This window comes from Pongo pygmaeus, chromosome 5, assembly GCF_028885625.2.
Source record: "Pongo pygmaeus isolate AG05252 chromosome 5, NHGRI_mPonPyg2-v2.0_pri, whole genome shotgun sequence".
NCBI lineage: Eukaryota > Metazoa > Chordata > Mammalia > Primates > Hominidae > Pongo > Pongo pygmaeus.
In genome coordinates, this window is record NC_072378.2 from 107764386 (window position 1) to 107785680 (window position 21295).

Consider the following 21295-nt stretch of genomic DNA (forward strand, 5'->3'; position numbering starts at 1 on the left):
GTCAGGAGATCGAGACCATCCTGTGAATGGTGAAACCCCATCTCTACTAAAAATACAAAAAATTAGCTAGGCGTGGTGGCGGGCGCCTGTAGTCCCAGCTACTCAGGAGGCTGAGGAGGAAGAATGGCGTGAACCCAGGAGGCGGAGCTCGCAGTGAGCCGAGATTGCACCACTGCACTCCAGCCTGGGCGACAGAGCGAGACTCCATCTCAAAAAAATAAATAAATAAATAAATAAAAATTAAATGGATGGGCTAGGTGCGGTGGCTCATGTCTGTAATCCCAGCATTTTGGGAGGCCGAGGCCAGTGGATCACTTGAGGTCAGGAGTTCGAGACCAGCCTGGCCAACATGGTGAAACCCCATCTCTACTAAAAATACAAAAATTAGCCAGGCTTGGTGGCGCATGCCTGTAATCCCAGCTACTCAGGAGGCTGAGGCAGGAGAATCGCTTGAACCCGGGACACGGAGGTTGCAGTGAGCTGAGATCGCGCCATTGCACTCCAGCTTGGTTGACAAGAGTGAAACTCCGTCTCAAAAAAAAAAAAAAAAAGAAAAAAGAAAGAAAAAGAAAAGAAAGAAAAGAAGAAAAGAAAAGAAAAGAAGATGGATGATTTAAATTTGGACAGCATCTCTGTCCCAGCGGCAGTGGTTATTATACTCACACCCATGGCCTCATACATGCCACACTACATTGAGCTTAAAGCACCTGGAATGGGCTGAGCTATTAGACCAATTTTCACTCTAAAATGTTTCTTAGGATAAAAAAAAATAACGTTTCTTAAGTAATCAGAAATATTCTCCAAGTCCTGTAAAAGAAGAAAAAGGGTTGGCAGAATCTACCCATAAGAAAGGAGTTGCTGGTTTTCCTACCCAGCTCTGTGAGGGTTTCTCACTCTGATACTCAGGCCCAACCTCCTTGCCTCCTCCCAGATGGGCTACCGTTGTCCTTGTCCTCAAGGTGGGTGCATGTGGGAAGCAGCCATTGTCATCTAACAGGTCAACTTGGTAATAAAACCTAAAATTGAAATCAACAAAAGCTGGATTGCTTGGGTGCGGTGGATCACGCCTGTAATCCCAGCACTTTGGGAGGCTGAGGTGGGCGGATCACAAGGTCAGGAGATCGAGACCATCCTGGCTAACATGGTGAAACCCCGTCTCTACTAAAAATACAAAAAATTAGCTGGGCGTGGTGGCGGGTGCCTCCCAGCTACTCGGGAGGCTGAGGCAGGAGAATGGTGTGAACCTGGGAGGCGGAGCTTGCAGTGAGCTGAGATCACGCCGCTGCACTACAGCCTGGGTGATAGAGTGAGACTCTGTCTCAAAAAATATATGTATATTTTTTATATATATATTTAAGTAAACAATATTATTTACTTAAATATATTATTCAAAATATTTGTATTTAATAAATTATTCATTTAAATTATGTAATTTAATCAATTTAATAAATATGTAAATATATTTATTTAAATATATCTTTATATTTTTATTTAAATATATATTTACATTTTTATTTAAATTTTTTTTTACTTAAATGTATATGTATATTTTTATTTAAATATATCTTTATATTTTTTATTTAAATATATCTATATATACACACATTTATTTAAATACATATATATATTTAAACTACTGGGATTTCTTTCTTTATACAACCAGGAACATAGCTTTTAATAACTTAAATCAATATTTTTAAAAATCTTAAATGTTTTTAATTCCAAGAAAAATTTAAGTTAAACATGTAAGAGAAAAGAAATTTGATGGGATGACTGGTATTAGCTGAGGGGCCTGTTAAGAAGAAAAGTGACCGCTCTGAGCTAGCATCTCTCTAAGTCTTGTACATCCCTGTCCCATGAAAAGGGTGCTTAGGTTGTGCCACGTTGTTAATTTTCTTTGGCGCTGTGGTTACATTTCTGTCTCAGACCACAAGCAGCATGTTCCACTCTCTCCACACTAGTGCTACTGGGCTGGTGGTTAGCAGGAGGCAACCAGAGGGAGCAAGTTAATTTGCGGGCGTCCCAAATGCAAATCTACTTACAGTAGCCTCCATTTGAAGAGTAATCCTTCTGTCAGCTGCTGGCAAAGACACCGTTCACATTGAAAATGGCCTTTGTCCTAAAGAGTTGTGTTTTCTAACACAAGCATCAGATCGAGAGGATTCTGTCTTGGACTGGCAGTCAGTGCTACCGCCAAAACAACCTTTGTTATAACAGTGATAGCTAACATTTACTGAAGAATTACGTGTGAAGCCCTTCTCATTTTGTATCCCATTTATGACGATCCTATGAAGTAGGTATTATGATACCATTCCCATCTTACAGATAAGGAAACTGAGACTTAGGGATGTTAAATAACTTGCCCAAGGACACACAGCTTAGAAGTGGTAGACACAGGTCTGACCCAGGCAGTCTGTGCCCAAAGACACTCTAATTAATCATTCCACCTCATGGATCCTGGCACTGCCACTTGTTCCAGCCCTACCACTAACCCAATGACATGGGTGAAATCATTGACTTTCTATAACACGGCAGAAGGAAATAAGGGACTAGATCATCTTTGTGGTCACTTATGGCTCTGACGTTTCACAATCCTAAGAACTGCTTTATCTCTAACTCAAAACATCGGTCTGCTGGAACAGCACGATGATTTGGGTTGGAGGAGTGCTTAGTTGTGATTATGGATCTGGCCATGATTACAAAGGGGCAAAAAGTGTCCTTTCTCTCATTAGGATAAGACCTAGTAAACTAGAGCTTTGGACATCAGTTTGGAGCAAAGGTAGGGAGGAGAGAGCATGGAGAAAGAACAGGAAGAAAAACTAAGATTCCATTCCTGTAGTAAGGAAGGGAGAACAGCCTCCCACACTCAAGAGGCCCCATAGCTTCCCTTCCACATCATTCAACACAAGTTTGAGAACCTTAGGGGCTATGGAAAGTATAAGGGATATGATTACTATTTTGCAGCAAATAGTTAACCTAATTAGTCAGACTACACAAGAGTGGGTGCCAGATCTCTTGACTCCCCAGTCTGTCACTTCTTCAACCCAAAGGCCTGCCTTTCATGGGGCCAGATCTTAGCTTCAACTACTCAAGCAGGGATCTTTTAAAGTTAAAGACAAAACTATTCTTTGTAGTGAAGATAAACAAAAAACAACCTAAATCACAGAATACACAAAGCACCCCCAAAAAGGTTGTCATAGAAGAACACAGAATGAAACTTTTAAAATGTTCTTAATAAATGCTTGCTAAAATATTGCAATTTACAAAATAATATGCAGGATAGAATTTTATTTTGAAAAAAACTAATGATTTGCAAAATATGAGACATGTTACTAGTAATGATTCTTCCCAGCACTTTGGGAGGCTGCACTGAGAGAATCGCTTGAGTCCAGGAGTTCAAGACCAGCCTGGGCAACATGGGAGATCTTGTCTCCACAAAAAATTAGAAAGAAAAAAATTAACCAGGCATGGTGATGCATGCCTGTAGTCCCAGCTACTCAGTAGGCTGAGGTGGGAGGAATGCTTGAGCAGTGGGGAGGGCGAAGCTGCAGTGAGCTGTGATGGTGCCACTGCACTCCAGTTTGTGTGGAAGAGCAAGACCCTGCCTCAAAAAATAAAAAAGGAAAAAAAGAAAAGAAAGGAAAAAAGAAAAAATAGTAATGATTCCTTGGTGATAGAATTTTTATCTTCTTAATATTTTTCTTTTATATTTTCTGCACAAGAAGACCCATTTCTTTTGTGATAATCAAAATTGGTGTGAATTCTCATAAGTGGGAGTTGAACAATGAGAACACTGAGAACACACAGACACAGGGGGAATATCACACACCAGGGCCTGTCGAGGGGTGGGGAGCAAGAGAAGGGAGAACATTAGGACAAATACCTAATGCATGCGGGGCTTAAAACCTAGATGACAGGTTGATAGGTGCAGCAAACCACCATGGCACATGTATACCTATGTAACAAACCTGCACGTTCTGCACATGTATCCCAGAACTTAAAGTAAAATAAATAAACAAATAAATAAATAAATAAATATTAGTTCTATTAAAAAAAACTGGTATGAATTAATTGATTAGTAACAGAATTTTTCCTTGTCACATTGGCAAACATATTTGATAATGGTTCTCATAAATGTTAAGTCTCAAATTTCATCATTAAAATAAAACTAAAAGCTTTGTCAGCCCAGTGGCTATAGGTTATGTTCAGCCCCTGCCTTAGCCAGTGCCCTGAGTCTGAAGCCTGCTCCCACATCCTCCATGATGGGCTTCACTATCACGAATATTTCTGGAGCCCATGCGGGGTGCTTAGTGCAGCCAATACAAAAATTAGGGACATATTCCTTATCCTTCCCCACCCAAGGGCCCCTGTGGTCAGGAGGGTCCTCTCAGAGCTGATAATACTCTGTCTTGTTTTTAGTCAAGCCATGTGCTAAAGACATAGGAAGTTGGTGATTGAATCAAGTAAAAAACACTCTCATCCAAGGAAAAATGACTCACTCAAATTCTCTTGGGCCCAAAACATGGCTCCTCTCAGACAGGGCCTCCTCTCTTTGTGGCTCCGGGCCTGTGACCCTGGCTGATATTCAAGGACTGACTAAGTGGAAACATTTTTCTCAAGGTCTGGCAGTTTTGATGGAAGCACAGCCCAGAGACCCTTATCCCAGGGGCAGCGTCTGGTAAGGGGTTGGATGGGTGAGGGCAGATGGCTGACAGCTGGAAGAATTGAGAGGGAAAACATCAGGGGCTTTTCTTTGGTCACTAGGCTGTTAATTCCAAGATGGCAGGGAATAGGTCTTCTCCACTGTAACCACAGCATGTAGTGCAGAGCCTAGTCCGTAGTAGGAAATCAACAAATAATTATTACTGAATGAATGAAAGAAACTAGAAGTTAAAGTGGGAGATCTCATCTTAATCTATGTTAGTACAGGCTTTTAGAACTGATTCCTTTCTCCCACAGAAGTGATTGGTGTCAGATGTCTGTTATCAGAAAAAAAATCATTCATTAAAATTCAAAGGAAGACTTCCCTTTACTCTTTGTTCCTTTATTCTATTAAAATGTTATCTCTTTGTGATCGCTTCTGCTTTGAGCTGTATTTCTTTGTAACAAATGAGCTTTAATTCAAATGGGTGATCTCCAAGCACTAGGTTTCTCTTTCCCACCTACAATATTTTCCCCAAGTTAGATAGGAGAAACAAACCCAGAGTACCCTCAGTACTCTGCCTGGAGTACTGAGAAGCTTCTAGAATTAGCAAATGTGAGTCTCAGTCAAACCTCTATGTGTGCGCCAAAGAGCCAGAATAACAGACTTCAAATAAAGTAATGAGTACCTGCAATTTCAGCTGAAAACAGTTACTGCTTCTGGGCTCAATTTCTATGAAAGAGGTGTAACAGGGAAAGGGAAGAGATGAGGGGAGGGGGACATAGAGGCCCTTCAAAGACAGACTCTATATTTTTTAAGGTTCATGTAGAACATAGTTTTGGGGGGTTGCCTGCAGTTTCTAGAATAAAGATGTTGATCACCTGAGGTTCCATCTCCCTTTATTTGAGGGAAGATCTCCAAGATGGGTTTCTTAGTAACAAAAAAGCAAGAATACAACCATTGCCCTTAGAACAAAACTTGAATCTGAATAGAGATGATGCAGTCGGAAATTTTCATTCTCAAAAAAAACAAAAACAAAAACAAAAACCCAGCTCGTTGGTGAATAAAAAGCAACTGGTTGATCAGTTCATCTTAAGGACAGCCAATTTCAGTGTGGACCATATCTGTGATAAACCCACATGAGCTAGAAGTGAACCTAGAGACTGGGACTGGAGAATAGAGGAGGAAAGAAGAGGGAAGTAAGTTTGCAAGTAACAGTAAAAACGGCTCAAACTGGCTTAAAAATGAAGGACATTCAGCCGGGTGCAGTGAGTGGCTCATGCCTGTGGTCCCAGCACTTTGGGAGGCCAAAGCTGGCAGATTACTTGCAGTCAGGAGTTCGAGACCATCCTGGTCAAAGTGGCAAAACCCATCTCTACTAAAAATAGAAAAATTAGGCCGGGCGCGGTGGCTCACGCCTCTAATCCCAGCACTTTGGGAGGCTGAAGTGGGAGGATCACGAGGTCAGGAGATCGAGACCATCCTGGCTAACACGGTGAAACCCGTCTAAAAAATACACACACACACAAAAATTAGCTGGGTGTGGTGGCGGCGCATGCCTGTAGTCCTAGCTACTCAGGAGGCTGAGGCAGGAGAATGGCGTGAACCCGGGAGGCGGAGCTTGCAGTGAGCCGAGATCGCACCACTGCACTCCAGCCTGGGCGACAGAGGGAGACTCCATCTCAAAAAAGAAAGAAAGAAAGAAAGAAAAATTAGCCCAGGGTGGTGGTGCATGCCGGTAGTCCCAGCTACTCGGGAGGCTGAGGCACGCGAATCGTTTGAACACGGGAGGCAGAGGTTGCAGTGAGCCGAGATCATGCCACTGCACTCCTGCCTGGGCGACAGAGAGAGACTCCGCCTCAAACAATAAAAATAAAAATAAAGGGCATTCATTAGCAGGGAATCCAATGAGCTTAGGCAAGGGTGACCCAACAGTTGGTCAATAACGTCACCAAAGATCTGGTCTGAATCATCTTATGCCTGGTTTCCCTCATGGTCACAGTTCTGTTGCCAGCTGCTTTCAGGCCACATGATTCCCCTTTCCCACCCAGCACAAGGGAGAGCCTCTCCAGGTAACTTCCACAGAGGAGCAAGGAAGCTTCTTTCCTAGAACTTCTGGCTAACATCCCTCTCATCTCATTGGCTGGAATTGGGCGACATCCCATTCCTGAACCAAAGACTGCCACCCGGATATGCTGATTGGCTTAATTTCACCTTTGAAACTGGCGGGGACCCTCTGCTTTCCGCCAGGCACTGGAACTGCCTGGGGAGAAATGGACACCTGAATGACAATTGCAGGGCTCTTACTAAGCAAAAGGGAAGAGAAATTGGTGCTAAAGGCCAAAATCAGCAAGAAGCAACTGGCTAGTAGAAGGTGGGGCAGAGGAGACCAGGAAGAAGAGAGGCCGCTGGGAGCGGGAGAGGATGGGGTGCTGTGCACCGCACACGTGACCTCCTGCCCTCTCAGACACCGATCTTCAGGAAGAGCCACAGAAATTAGGAAATGCTTGCTGTGGTTGAATTTCTTGCAGAAACTCATGAAGAGGCTGAGTTTTGCATCCTGGATTGATGCAGGTGAAACCACATTAGCATATGAGAAGCCAGGGGCCAGGACCAAAAAGATTATGAAAGTGAGTCTAGGGAAGGAGGCCACTATGCGGGGAGGACTTAATGGCTGGACTTAACTGGGATGCGAACATTGGGATATAAGAGGCAGAAAGCCGACTATCTGACAAAGGGGCTGCAGCCATGTAAGTTGGTCATATAGTTAGCTGAATTCCATCCTTTCTTACAAGGGGAGTGACCTTCTAGAAAGGAAGGCTTGACTGGATATTGACATCTCAAGATGGGTTGTTTAAGATTGAATAACTTAGTCTTTAAAAGAAGTGCTGTGTACTACTCAGACCACCTTATCTGGCTCTAAGTCCGCCCTGTGTGTGTTGTTGGGTAGGAGTTAAGAGCCGGGCCTTACCTGAATCAGGAAATTGGTAGGAGGGTCCGTTCTCTCCGCTTGAACCCTGTGGAGGCTGCAGGCAAGCATTGGGGACCTAGTCATGGGGTAGCTGGAGGAGCTGGTGAGCGGGTTCTGCAAGGCTGAGGAGCTCAGGAGACACCTGAAGAGTGTCTGGACTGCTTCCTTTCAGCAGTAACAGGATGTGGCAACACCATCTGGGAATGGATCCTTGGACTGACCTACCAGTGACCAAAACCAGCAAAGACCCCTTTGGACTACGTATGAAACCCAGAGAGTTTGGAGGACTCTCCGGAGAGGAAGTCCAGGCTTCCCCCAATTTGTGAGAAAGGGTCCAGCTCACAGTTATATTAATATGATATTCATACTAAAAGGAATGTGAATAGCAAAACTTGAAAATTAGAAAAAATTTTTTACAAGAAATGAACAAGTTGGATGGGAAGCTCACTGGCTCAGTGCAGGGATTCTGGCTTGACCATGTCCATGCCCTCAGTCCAGAAGCTCAACCCCGTTGTGCTTCAGCTCCTTATGCCTGAAACAGAGATGCTAAGACTGGCGTGTGGGTTAAATGAGTTAGGCTGAATATGATGTAAAGTTGTTGGAATAGTGCCTGGCACATATATGAGGTGTCATAATAAGGAAAAGGGAATTTAAGTGGCATAAATACACTATGACAAATGGAAGGAAAAGGGAATAAAAGCAACAAAATTGTAGAAGCTGCGAAGTGGATGAGCAAGAGGTAACTGACCTGGCAGAGCCAAGAAACTGGGCCTTTTTTCAAGTGGGGGATCCCAGAAAGCACACAGTTCACACCATAGAAGGCAGAAAGTCTCTTAAACTGGAAGTCCCAGGAATCCCCAAAAGCAGAAGTTGGGAGGACTAAAAACAAGACTGGATCTCCTCCCCAACCCTGTGCTGCTGGTGACAGCCCCTTAACCCTGACGGAATGAAGGTTTACTCTGATCTCAAGGACATAGGCACAGCTGAGGGGAGAGGTGCTATACCAAAAACAGAATTCAGAGAAAGTTCACCTCCTCAGCAGAGATCCACAGCCCGGCTCTCTCACTGCCAGACTGTTTGCAGTGAGGCAAATACACCCAGATGAGACCTTGGAAAACTCCAGGAAACTGACCAGCCCACAAGAAAAGACTTACACACATTGAAGTGGGGTTCAGATGGGGCAGCCCAGCAAGATGTCCCTCCAGTGAAGGCCACCAGTGACAATACACATTCTAGAGTCCTCACTAAGTGTGAGCCTCTGGTATGAAAGACAGAGACCAAAACCAACAAACAGGAAGAAAAAGAATTTGGAGCCAGGCACAGTGGCTCACACCTGTAATCCCAGCACTTTGGGAGGCTGAGGCAGGCGGATCTCTTGAGCCCAGGAGTTCAAGACCAGCCTAGGCAACATGGTGAAACCTGTCTCTAGAAAATATACAAAAATTAGCCAGACGTGGCAGCAGGCACCTGTAGTCCCAGCTACTCAGGAGGCTGAGGTGGGCAGATCACCAGGAGGTCAAGGCTGCAGTGAGCTGTGAATATGCCACTGCACTCCAGCCTGGGAGACAAAGAGAGACCCTGTCTGAAAAAAAAAAAAAAAAGGAATTTGGAAAAAAGCAAATTTCAGGGAGGAAAAAACATTATTTAATTATTACTAATATGTTAAAAGACAAAATATAATATATTGCATCAATAACATAAGACTAGATTGCTGTATAAAAAGGACATTAGGCTGGGCTCAGTGGCTCGAGGCCTGTAATCCCAGCACTTTGGGAGGCCGAGGCGGGTGGATCACTTGAGTCCAGGAGTTCAAGACCAGCTTGAATAACATGGTGAAACCCTGTCTCTACTAAAAGTACAAAAATTAGCTGGGAGTGGTGGCACGTGCCTGTAGTCCCAGCTATTCAGCAGGCTGAGATGGGAGGATTGTTTGCACCCGGGAGGTGGAGGTTGCAGTGAGCCAAGATCATGCCACTCCACTCCAGCCCTGGTGACAGAGTGAGACCCTGTCTCAAAAATAAATAAATAAATAATTTAAAAATAAAATGAAAAAAGTAAAAAGGACATTAAAAGCTAAAAGAGAATCCTTGGAATTAAAAATACAACAGTAAGCTGGGTACAGTGACTCACGCTTATAATCCCAACACTTTGGGAGGCCAAAAGAGGAGGACCACTTGAGCCCAGGAGTTCAAGACCAGCCTGGGAAGCATAGCGAGACCTTGTCTCTACTAAAAATCAAAAAAATTATCTGGGCATGGTGGCATGCACCTGTAGTTTCAGCTACTTGCTGGGGAGGGGCAGGCAAGGTGGGGTGCACTGAGATGGGATGATCGCTTGAGCCCGGAAGTCGAGGCTGCAGTGAGCTGGGACTGTGCCACTGCACTCCAGCCTGGGTAACAGGGAAAGACCCCATCTCAAAAAAAAAAAAAAAAAATGAGAGCAGAAATAAAACAATTTATTAGAAGGATAGAAGAATAGAAGATAGTGTCAAGGAAAAAACTAAAAGAAGGAAAATAGAAAAACTTCAAGGATCAACACAGGAGATGTATGTATGGCAGGTCAGGACCTACTAAGGTGTCCACAGAAGTGAGATTTAAGTCCTGCCTGAACTTCATCCTCCTACAAGTCTATTTCAGCCAGTTTGTAGTTGTATTTCGATGTCTCCTCAAGGGAACAGGGCTGGAGCATCCTGCTCTGCCATTTTACTGACATGAATAATCTAAAGTACATTTTGATGGCAGCAATTTTTGTTCCTTTTTTTTTTTTCCTTTTGTGAAAACTGTTAATGTTCCCATGCTTTAAGATGTATTTTAGAAGAACAGAATAAATTTCTTAAAACAAATTTATACATCCTGTTAAGAAACCAGGCTGTTTTGAAAAAATATGTTAATTGGAGTTCTATTGAGTTCTCATTTGAAAATACTTGAATAGGGGAAGCACTCCGAAAACATGCAGAGGGGCTCAGGAGCCAGCACAGGGATGAGTCCTTGGGTCAGAGGGGAACTAAGTCTCTTTACTCTCAGAGCTCTCTGTCTCTCCCACCCAGAGGCCACATAATTCACAACTTAGCTAATAAAACTAAACCTTAGGTGCCATGCCATTCAGACCTCAAGTCCAATGTCCAGATACTAAATCTCTCACCACAAGGCCTGGGGTCTTTCCAACCCAGAGCTTACCAACTCCATGGGGCATCCTCACTGACTCTGGGCTTCCCAAGCAACACCCTGGTCACAGCATACAGAATTGTTCACCGCCTGGTTCAGCGATGAGGGTGGCTCTCCCACTAATAATTTTTTATTTTCCAGGCAGCTGTGGTGACACCTCAAACAGGTAATGCATCTCTTAATTAATATCTGAATACAACCAATTCATATAAAACAAAACATAATTCATATTGTATTACATAAGCTCCCATTTCTCAAAAAAAATAAGAAAAATCAGGACCACATATTCCAGGGCTCACTTAGAATCTGCCTACATTTAGCCATTTCCTTGTGTACATGTCTTGTTAAATCCTATACATTTGGGAAGTTGCCTGGGATATAAATGCCACAGTCATCCCCGCCAATGTCACATACTCCTCCTTTCTCAGCTGGGATGTGATCTAAGGCCACAAAGTTTTAGAGTACTACATTTCTCAAAACCAATCTCTCATGTGGCCTTTGTCCCTGCATACATTAGGAATTGTATATCCACACTGTTCCAGAGCTTATCCTGAGTTCCTGACTCTCAGTCTTGGTCTTCCCACCACCACCATCTCTCGGGTAGACATCAGATATCCATATATGGCACATATATCCAGTAGGTAGAATTCGGAGCAGGCCACCACTCTACCTATTACCAAGTCTACCTTGTAGGATCTGCATTGAGAGGCAATGGTATGGAACCATTAGGAACCATCATGGTGTTCCAAGAACATCTTCCACCTCCTCCTGGTTTTATGAAATGTGTATATCTTGAACAAGGGAGTAGCCTTACAAGGGTGCATGTCTTGGTGTGTTTGGGGGATTGGGAAGCCAATCATGAGTTTTAAGTGCTCAGATTTTAGGCATTATGGTTCCTGACCCCAGATGCGTGAAAGTTAGTAGGCCGAATGCACTCCCAATCACTTCACCTTCACCTCGAGTTCAGGGTTTTGGTTGTCCCCAACACTCATAATGGCAGGTGCCTTTCCTGCCATTTCCTCTTCATTTATGATATTTATGAGGTTTTCCACTGGAGGCAGGTCACCCAACAGCCTAACTGGTGGCCTGTGGCTCTTGCCTGGTTTAACACCAGACACCATGATATCCCATCCCTCAGGGATTCTGGAGTGCGGGGTCTTTTTCCAACTCTGTGGAAGGCTATTTTCCCTAAGCATTTGTTGAGTATAGATCAACTGTCAGTGGTCTTGACTGCCCTAGGAGTGCCATAACCCTGCCTACTGGTTCTGATTAAATTACCCCTCCAGTTGCAACTGACCCTCCACATAGGACAAGCTATTTGCCTTACATTATATTCCAATTGGTATCATAGCCCAGTGTGTCCCAGAATAACCTCACCATTATTATGATTTTCTTTTTTTTTTTTTGAGATGGAGTTTCGCTCTGTCGCCCAGGTTGGAGTGCAGTGGCGCAATCTCAGCTCACTGCAATCCCTGCCTCCCAGGTTCAAGTGATTCTCCTGCCTCAGCCTCCTGAGTAGTTGGGATTACCGGCAAGTGCCACCACGCCCAGCTAATTTTTGTATTTTTAGTAGAGATGGGGTTTCACCACGTTGGCCAGGCTGGTCTTGAACTCTTGACCTCAGGTGATCCTCCCACCTTGGCCTCCCAAAGTGCTGGGATTACAGGCGTGAGCCACTGCACCCAGCTGACCTTGCTATTATTAAGAGGGTAGTAGGGGCTTCCTTAAGTTTCTCTTCACAGGTAACAGGGCAGGGCTCACCACACCGGGTCAGGGCTGTGGCTCTCCAGAGCCCCAGAGTAACCACTAACCCTCCCTTTCTCCCCAGGCAGAAAACACCAGGGATTGCAAAGGAAACCAGATGCCAAGCTCTGGAAGGGGCTTTCGTGAAGCTAAAGCACAGGAACTTGAGCCGCATTGACAGGCGCGTTGTCAGGCCAGACTTCTGGCCTCCCCCAGTGTCCCCGAAGGCTTGATTCAGGAGTGTCTGAAATGGACAAATAAATCTAAATCATCACCCTCATAGGGCAGTCAGTAGAAGTGACTCATTCTAGAGTAACAGTGAGAGGAATTCCAGAATGACATTGATATCCCATGATATGCAATGGACCTAGAGAGTTGCCCATCCTTGAGGTATCTCCCCAGACGGAAAAATCAAACAAGGAGGTAAGGCAGTGCTAGACAGTAACAAGAGTTACATCTCAGGGGGACGGTTTGGGGATAAATTTGTGATAGATGCTTAGAAAACCAAACAACAAGAAATAGAGACACATGCAAATATTAATAATTGCATGTGAAAAAATAATCACTAAAGATTGATTTCACTAAAAATTATTATGTAACTTTATTGGGAGGATAAAGGGAAGAAGGGTAGAATGAGGCATTCAAGAGTTAGCCCTCTTAACTCTTCCAAAGTAGAAAGTTAACAAACTATGTCTACAACAAAAAATAGTCCAGAAATAACAGTATATGCTGGTTAGTTGAAATTTAGAGGCAAAGCCAGGTGCAGTGGCTCATGCCTGTAATCTCAGTACTTTGGGAGGCCAAGGCAGGAGGATTGCTTGAGGCCAGCAGTTCAAGACCTGCCTGGGCAACATGGTGAAACCCTACAAAAATACAAAAATGATCCGGGCATGGTGAAATATGCCTGTAGTCTCAGCTATTCGGGAGGTTGAAGAAGGAGAATCACCTGAGCCCTGGAAGATTGAGGCAGCAGTGAGCCATGATCGTACCACTGCACTCCAGCCTGAGTGACACAGACAGAACCTGTCAAAAGAAAAGAAAAGAGAGAGAGAGGAAAGAAAGAAAGAGAGAAAGAAAGAAAGAAAGAAGAAAGAAAGAAAGAGAAAGAAAGAAAGAGAGAAAGAAAAGAAAAAGAGAGGGAGGGAGGAAAAAGAAAAGAATAGGAAAGAAAAGAAATTTACAGGCAAATAGCAGAAGAACCAACTAAAAACATGGTTACCATTAGAAAGTAGGGTTGGAGGAACAGAGAACAACTATTTCTGATGAAAATCTTACAGAATGATTTGTCTTTTTAATCTCCTTATTGATAAAGCTAGACACATACACAACTGATTTTTAAGCATTAAATTAAAATTTTTAAGCATCCTCGTTAAAAAATGTGGAAGACACAAAAAAGTAGAAACAGAGAAAACCATTGGTTCTCTACCCCTGAGAATGAAGGAGCTCACAAGTACTATAAATATGACTTTAAAAAAATTCTTTTTTATAGAGACGGGGTCTTCCTATGCTGCCCAGGCTTGTCTCAAATTCCTGGGCTCAAGTAATCCTTCTGCCTCAGCCTCCCAAAGTGTTGGGATTACAGGTTTGAGCCATCACACCCATCCAAATATGACTTTTTAAATATCTAAGTTGTAATTTTTAAAATATACAATAAAATTTAATCACAAATTAAAATAAAAATTATAAACACAATTTAAAAAATGTAAACCGAATTTGACTGCTTTTTACTCATAATAAAAATTTGTTATTACATATGCTTTATGAAAATCCTTAATCATGGCTCTGTGGTTGGATATTATAATTTTTTTCTTGGAGTGTTTCTATTGTAAACAGAAATCCAAGGAAAAGTACGGTGCCTAAAACAGTGGCTGCAACATGGTGGGAACTCGATAAATGTTTGTGAAATGATAAACGAGTGAATGAGAAATCCTAATTCACTAAACACTTGTGAGCATCTAATATCCTACCTTCAGTGCTCAAGTTCATTGAATGCATAGACTGGGCCATATTAATGATCGGGTTCTGGTCTGGGATAAATGATGTGACCCACCAGGTGCCTGGCACACACCTATCACAGACAGGGATTCCATAATAAATATGACACTTTTTGAGCTATCGAACATATTAAATCTCACAGATTCCTGAGTAGAGTGTCCTAACCTATGATAGCTGAAACAGGGAATCTTCATTCACTTATTCAACAAGCATGCCATGAATGCCTTCTGAGTGCCAGGCACCGTTCTAGGCTTAGTGTATGAAACACACCCAAATCTCTAGCCTCATGGAGCTTAATTTCTACTGTAGGGAGAGATAATAAACAGGACAAATAAGTAAAATATGTATATGTTACATAGTGATAACTGCTACAGAGAAAAATTAAGTAGCGAACAGGGACAGGGAATGTCAGAAATGTGATGAGGTGGAGGGGAGTTGCAATTAAAATTTCTCACCAAAGTCCCATGGAGGTGAAGGTGCATTCAGACCTGAAGGCAGCAAGGGAGGAGCCATCTGAACCCATGCTGCTCTGAGGCAATGGAGAGTGGGAAGGGGGTAAGGTGGTATTCACCTGCTCTGTGACCCCTCATCTACCATGCATGGCAGAGCAAGCTACCCAACCTTTTCCTGGGGCCCTCACAGTGGGAGTAACGTTAACTCCTAGAATATATAATAGTACATGAAGATTCTAGAGACTGAATTTTTTTTTGCTGTCCTCTATGATTTTTGTGATGATATCAGAGAAACATCTCTCCCCACCTACCTGCTCAATCCCCAAACACCATCTCCCTCCTGTCAACCATCATATTGCATCATACGATATACAATGAAGGGTCATTGGTATTGACCAACAGCAGTAACTTATAAACTGCTAAAAAAAAATGGGCTAACTGGGAGAGGTGGGATGCACCTGTAATTCTGGCTGCTCAGGAGGCTGAGATGGGAGGATGGCTTGAGGCCAGGAGTTCAAGACCAGCCTGGCCAACACTGGAAGACCTCATTTCTAAATAAATAAATAAAGTGGAGTTGTAGTCATCACCTTTCTAATAGGTTAACATTCTTCCGCTTTTTATTCTAAAGTGGTTTCAAGTTGTAAATCAGCCAAGTACCACTTATCCAGAGGTTTCACATGCCAGACACTGTGCCAGCACGGGGGAAATAGCTTCTTCCGTCATGCACTGCCTGCTCACAGATAGAAGCAAAAACACTCCTTTACAGCTGAGCTATGAAGCCAGACTGCCTGGACTCAAATCCAGGCAGTAATTTGGCAGATTACTTAACCTCTGCATGCTTTCGTTCTCACATCTCTAAAATGGGGATCAAAATAGATTGATTGTATGAACTAAATGGAGAAATACATGCAAAGTGCTTAGAACAGGACCTGGTGTATCATTAGCACTCAATAAATGTCAGCTTTAAAAATGACATAAATAGAATATAGTATTTTTTAAAACATTTACTACATCTAGTTTCACAGAGATCCTGGGTAGGAGAGGGCCCACACCTCCAAGTCTGACCTGTGTAATTGGATAAAATCCTTCTCCTCTACACACCACTATTTGCATGCACTGATTTTCATAGAGACTTAGGACTCTCATGGGAAGTGGTAGGAAGGTTTTTCTTGTTTTAATATTATTGATGTAGGCCTTTTATTGTTTCCTTCTTTCTGCTTGCTTTGGGTTTAATTGCTTTTCTTTCTCTAGTTTCTTATGGTAGGAGCTTAGTTTATTGATTGGAGACATTTCTTCTTTTCTAATATAAGCATTTAATGCCATAAATTTTCCTCTAAAGCACTGCCTCAGTTGTAATTCACAAATTAGATATAATTTGTTTTTATTTTGTTCACAGTATTTTTTCATTTGTCTTGAGGCTTTCCTTTTGGCCCATGGATTATATGGAAGTGTGTTGTTTAATTTCCAAATATTTGGGAATTTTCCAAATATCTTACTTACTGATTTCTAGCTTAATTCCATTATGCTCCAAGCACATACTTTGTGAAATTTCCAGTTTTTAAAGTGTTTTAAGATTTTCTTTATGGTTCAAAATATGTTCTACCTTGTTGAAAAGTCTATGTAGAAGATAAAAAATTATGTATTCTGTTGCTGAGTAGAGTATTGTATAAATGTCAATTAGGTCAAGTTGGTTGATGTTATCCAGAGTGCAGTGGCACAATCTTGGCTCACTACAACGTCCACCTACCAGGTTCAAGCCATTCTCCTGCCTCAGCTTCCCAAGTAGCTGGGATTACAGGTGTGTACCACCACGCCAAGCTAACTTTTCTATTTTGAAATGGGGTTTTGCCATGTTGGCCTAGGCTGGTCTCAAACTCCTGATCTCAAGTGATCTGCCCAGGTCAGCCTCCCAAAGTCCTGGGATTACAGCCATGAGCCACCGCACCCAGCCTGGTCTTTTGTGATTTTGCCATGTTGGCCTAGGCTGGTCTCAAACTCCTGATCTCAAGTAATCTGCCCAGGTCGGCCTCCCAAAGTCCCGGGATTACAGGCATGAGCCACCGCAGCCAGCCTGGTCTTTTGTGATATTCTGTCTACTCTTTCTTTCAACCATTGAGAGAAGAATGTAGGAATTTCCATCTGTAAATGTGAATTTGTCTTTCTCTTTTCCATCCTAGCAGTTTTTGCCTCATGTTTTTTTAAGCACCGATGTTAGGTATATACACACTTGTTATGTCTTCTTGGAGAGTTGACCCTTTTCTTATTACGTAACATTATTATTCCTGATAATATTTCTTATTCTGAAGTGTACTTTGTCAGATATTAATATAATAAGCTGCTCAGGCTTTCTTGTGGTTAATGTTTACATGGTGTTTATTTTTCATTCTTCTACTTATAATAAATATATATTTTTATATTTCATGTGAGACAATATCAAATCGCCTAATATGCATGCAATCAAAATACCGAAAAGAGAAGAGAGATTGAGAAGAAATATTGGAAGAACAAATGGCCAAGATTTCTTCCAAAATTCACGACAGATACCAAACCACAAATCTAAGAAGCTCAGAAACGTCAAGTGAAACACAAAAACAAATAAACGATTGATCAAAAATGTCACACCTAGGTATATCATTTTCAAACTGCTGAAAATAGAAGACAGGAAATCCCAAAGACAGCCAGAGAAAAAAGGCATATTATATTTTTTGGGAAAGGCAGGAGACTCCCAAAGAGTGATCAGAAACATTGTTCCACTGCCCCTTTAAAAGTCATCAACCTGAAATTTAAAAACACATCTAGAATTGGCTTCACCAAACTTAGAGCAACCTATTTTGCACCAATCTGAAAACGTTTTGTAAAGTACCCTTTGACCACCAGGAATTCCAAAGCACAAGGAAGTGGCTTATTCAAAATCACCCAGGAAAACAACTCCTACACACACAAGTACACTTCCGTCACCCGCCCACATCTTCATCAACCTGCCTGCTCTGCCCACTGGCCCTGCCGGTAACATTTGTGCTGTCATCGCCCACAGGCCCTGCAGAGTGGGGATTGTAGAAGAGCACTGCCCCCAGAGACACATTCAACCTTGGGGGAGAAGGAGATTGAACATGTTTCCAGGCAGGGATAACCCACCCAAACTTCCAGAAACCGGTTAGAGGATGTAGGCAGGGGCTTTACCACACACTGGTGTTCACAGAATTAGGGAGACCCTAATAAAGAGACGGGAAGGTTGGCCAGTGCTGCTGGCAATGTACTGTTAGCCAGCTTTGGGAAAATGCACTGTGCTTTCTCCACCACTGAGAGGAAGAGAGAGAAAGAAGCAAAACAAAGCAAAAACAATGGGGAAATGTTTTTAAAGTTTAAAGGCAAAGAGAAAAATAATGATGGCAAATTGGGTGGGAGAAATCATGAAGGATACAGTATGAAAAGACAGAACAAAATGAGTATGTGCTTGCTAAAGAAAAGCTGGATGCTAGACAGAGGAGAATTTAAAAATAAAATGTAAACCATGCAACAAAGCTATTAAATGATGGGAAACAGACATGAATTTGTGTAAGGAAGAGAAAGGGAGACGATGAGTCTGACAGCAAGAAAACTCGATGGGATATTTGTTGTGGAGGGAGGGTGCAAAGGAGGGAAGGCAGAAAAAAGGGCGCTGGTCCTCAAGTACAGAAATAGAATGGTCTTCTATCACAATCTCTTTTTACCTTAAATGTATTAAGAAAAAATTACTAATGAGCTCACAATGTATCAAGAAGTCAATGATTCAAATCATCTGCTGTTGGGCACAGTGACTTATGCCTGTAATCCCAACACACTGGAAGGCCGAGGCTGGAGGATCGCTTGAGGCCAGGAGTTGGAGATCAGCCTGGGCAACAGAACGAGATCCTGTCTCAACATAATATTTTTAAAATTTGCTGAACGTGGTAGCACGGGCCTGCAGTCCCAGCTTCTTGGGAGGCTGAGGCAGAAGGATCACTTGAGGCCAAGAGTTCGAGGTCACAGTGAGCCTATTGTCCCAGTGGGGAAGGGGGACAGCTTTCCCTCACTGCAGTCAATTCTCCACCTCATTTGTCCTCATATCAAATTTTGCACCTCTAACACTCACTATATATTTTAGGGAGACTAAGAAATCATATCCCTGGCTGGGCATGGTGGCTCACACCTGTAATCCCAGCACTTTGGAAGGCCAAGCTGAGAGGACTGCTTGAGGCCAGGAGCTCGAGACCAGCCTATGCAATATAGTAATATCTCGACTTAACAACAAAAAAAATGTATAATTTTAAATATGTATATTTAAAAAAAAAGGCCTGGCATAGTGGCTCACACCTGTAACCCCAGCACTTTGGGAGGCTGAGGCAGGCAGATCACTTGAGGTCAGGAGTTCAAGACCAGCCTGCCTAACATGGTGAAACCCCATCTCTACTAAAAGTACAAAAAGTTAGCCAGGCATGTGGCACACGCCTATAATGCCAGCTACTTGGGAGGCTGAGGCAGGAGAATCGCTTGAACCCAGGAGGCAGAGGTTGCAATGAGCCGAGAATGCACCACTGCACTCCAGCCCGGGCGACAGAGCTAGAAAAAAAAAAAAAATCTTATCCCCAACATAGTAACACAAAGGAGTTCACATCAGCAAAAAGGATCATCTGAAATTAGGCTTAGAGGTCAAACAGTCTGTCCTAATGCAGTGGGAACCAGTGGCCCTGACCACCAGTTAACATCACTGGAGCCTAGAGACGCTCCGGGGCCCGGCGATAGGAGGAGATGTCATGTACTGCTAGCTTGTTTTCACCTTGGCCTTAGCAGCTACTGGAAAGGTGACGATTCTCCGGAAATTACAGAACGATTACCTGGATTCTTTTTTCTTTGCAAACGAATGGAGGAAAAGGGATTTTCTCACTTGCTTGAGAGACTTCCTGTTACTACTTAGAACATTACAATCTTAAGAGGATGATAGGTGACCCAAGTCTGAATTTGAAACTCTTCAGTGACGAAGCTCCCTTAGAAAGGAATGGGCAAGGGTGTTCTTTGGAATCCTCAGATTTCAATTGTGTATGACAGAACACAGGGTTACATTAGAGTTTTATGAGCAAGAGGATACAGTGTGGAGACACAGGGCTTTATGAGACCCAAATTACTATGAACATTTACTACGCATGGTATTACATTTTTACCTCGTATCTTCCAGATGCTGGGCCCTTGTTTCTTTCCTCGACAAATGCCTGGCTCCCCATTGAACTCAGGTGCCACACGTGTTGGGCAAATCTGTGGGGAATGTTCCAGTGAAGGTCCTGTCCCCACCTGCAGTGACAGGAGACAAGTGGGCCTCTGATGTGGAGAGAGAAGGGAGCTCCCTGAGTGAGCCTCCTGCCAGCAGCCCAGAGCCGGCCTCAGACTCCACTCTTCCAGGAGGCCAGCACTCCCCAAGTTCTAGGACCTTCCTGGGCAAAGCCTTAGCCTAGCAGCCTGTCCACTGAGGAACTGATTGGATCCTGAAAAGGGTCCTTGTCAAGCACCAATGAACTCCTCCTCCATTCATCAGGGTTTCCTTGGTGTTAAGGGTTGAACTGTGTCCACCCCAAAAAATATATGTTGGAATCCTAACACCTAGTACTTCAGAAAGTGACCTGATTTGGAAATAGGGTCTTTACAGAGATAATCAAGTTAAAAGGAGATCATTAAGTGGGCTCCGATCCAATGTGACTGGTGTCCTCATAAAAAGGACCAACTTGTCACAGAGATGGGCACGCTTAGAGGGAAGAGGAAGTGCAGAGACACAGGGAGACGAGAACCATCCCGGAGCCAAGAAGAGTCTGGAACAGACCCTTCCCTCACCAGCCTCAGACAGAGCCAACACTGCTGACACCTTGAGTGTGGACTTCTGCCTCCAGAACGGTGAGACAAACAAGCTCTGTTGTCCAAGCCCCCTTGATTGTGGCATTTGTTACATCAGCCCCAGCAGATGAATACACGTGGCCTCCTCTCCTCTGAGACCCAGGCAGGTCAGGGCCAAGGAGGAGCTCATCTGCCTCTGAGCCACCCATCTTTGGAGTGAGGGCAACGAACTCAAGCAGGGCCAGGCAGTGTTATTAGGAATATTATAGGTGGCTGGGTTCCTTAGGATGGATTGAGACCCTTCGTCCAAAATCTAAATGTAATAGAAACATGTTTGTTGTGTGTGTGCGTGTGTGTGTGTCCCATAGGATAGTGGGTGTGAAATGGTTACCCAGGAGTTAAGGTCCCCAGGAGGGTCTTGTCTTGAACAAGGTCTTGTTCAGGGTGGTGTACAGGTGGTACCTGTATCATGACGTCCCTATGTCTACCC

At 43.3% G+C, this 21295-nt stretch overlaps 1 protein-coding gene across 2 annotated transcripts in view; it reads right to left on the bottom strand.

Annotated features, from left to right (window-relative positions):
- The window catches only part of SCML4 (Scm polycomb group protein like 4), a 148492-nt gene extending 128227 nt beyond the window's left edge, over nt 1-20265 (bottom strand). The window contains exon 1 of one of the 2 annotated variants that reach the window (XM_054489983.2): nt 20145-20265. The gene's annotated coding sequence lies outside the window, so the exon portion shown is untranslated. Of the gene's footprint in view, nt 1-19820; nt 19987-20144 lie in introns of those variants that run through there. The other variant, XM_054489981.2, reaches the window with a different exon arrangement.
- Nucleotides 20266-21295: the final 1030 nt, after the last annotated feature.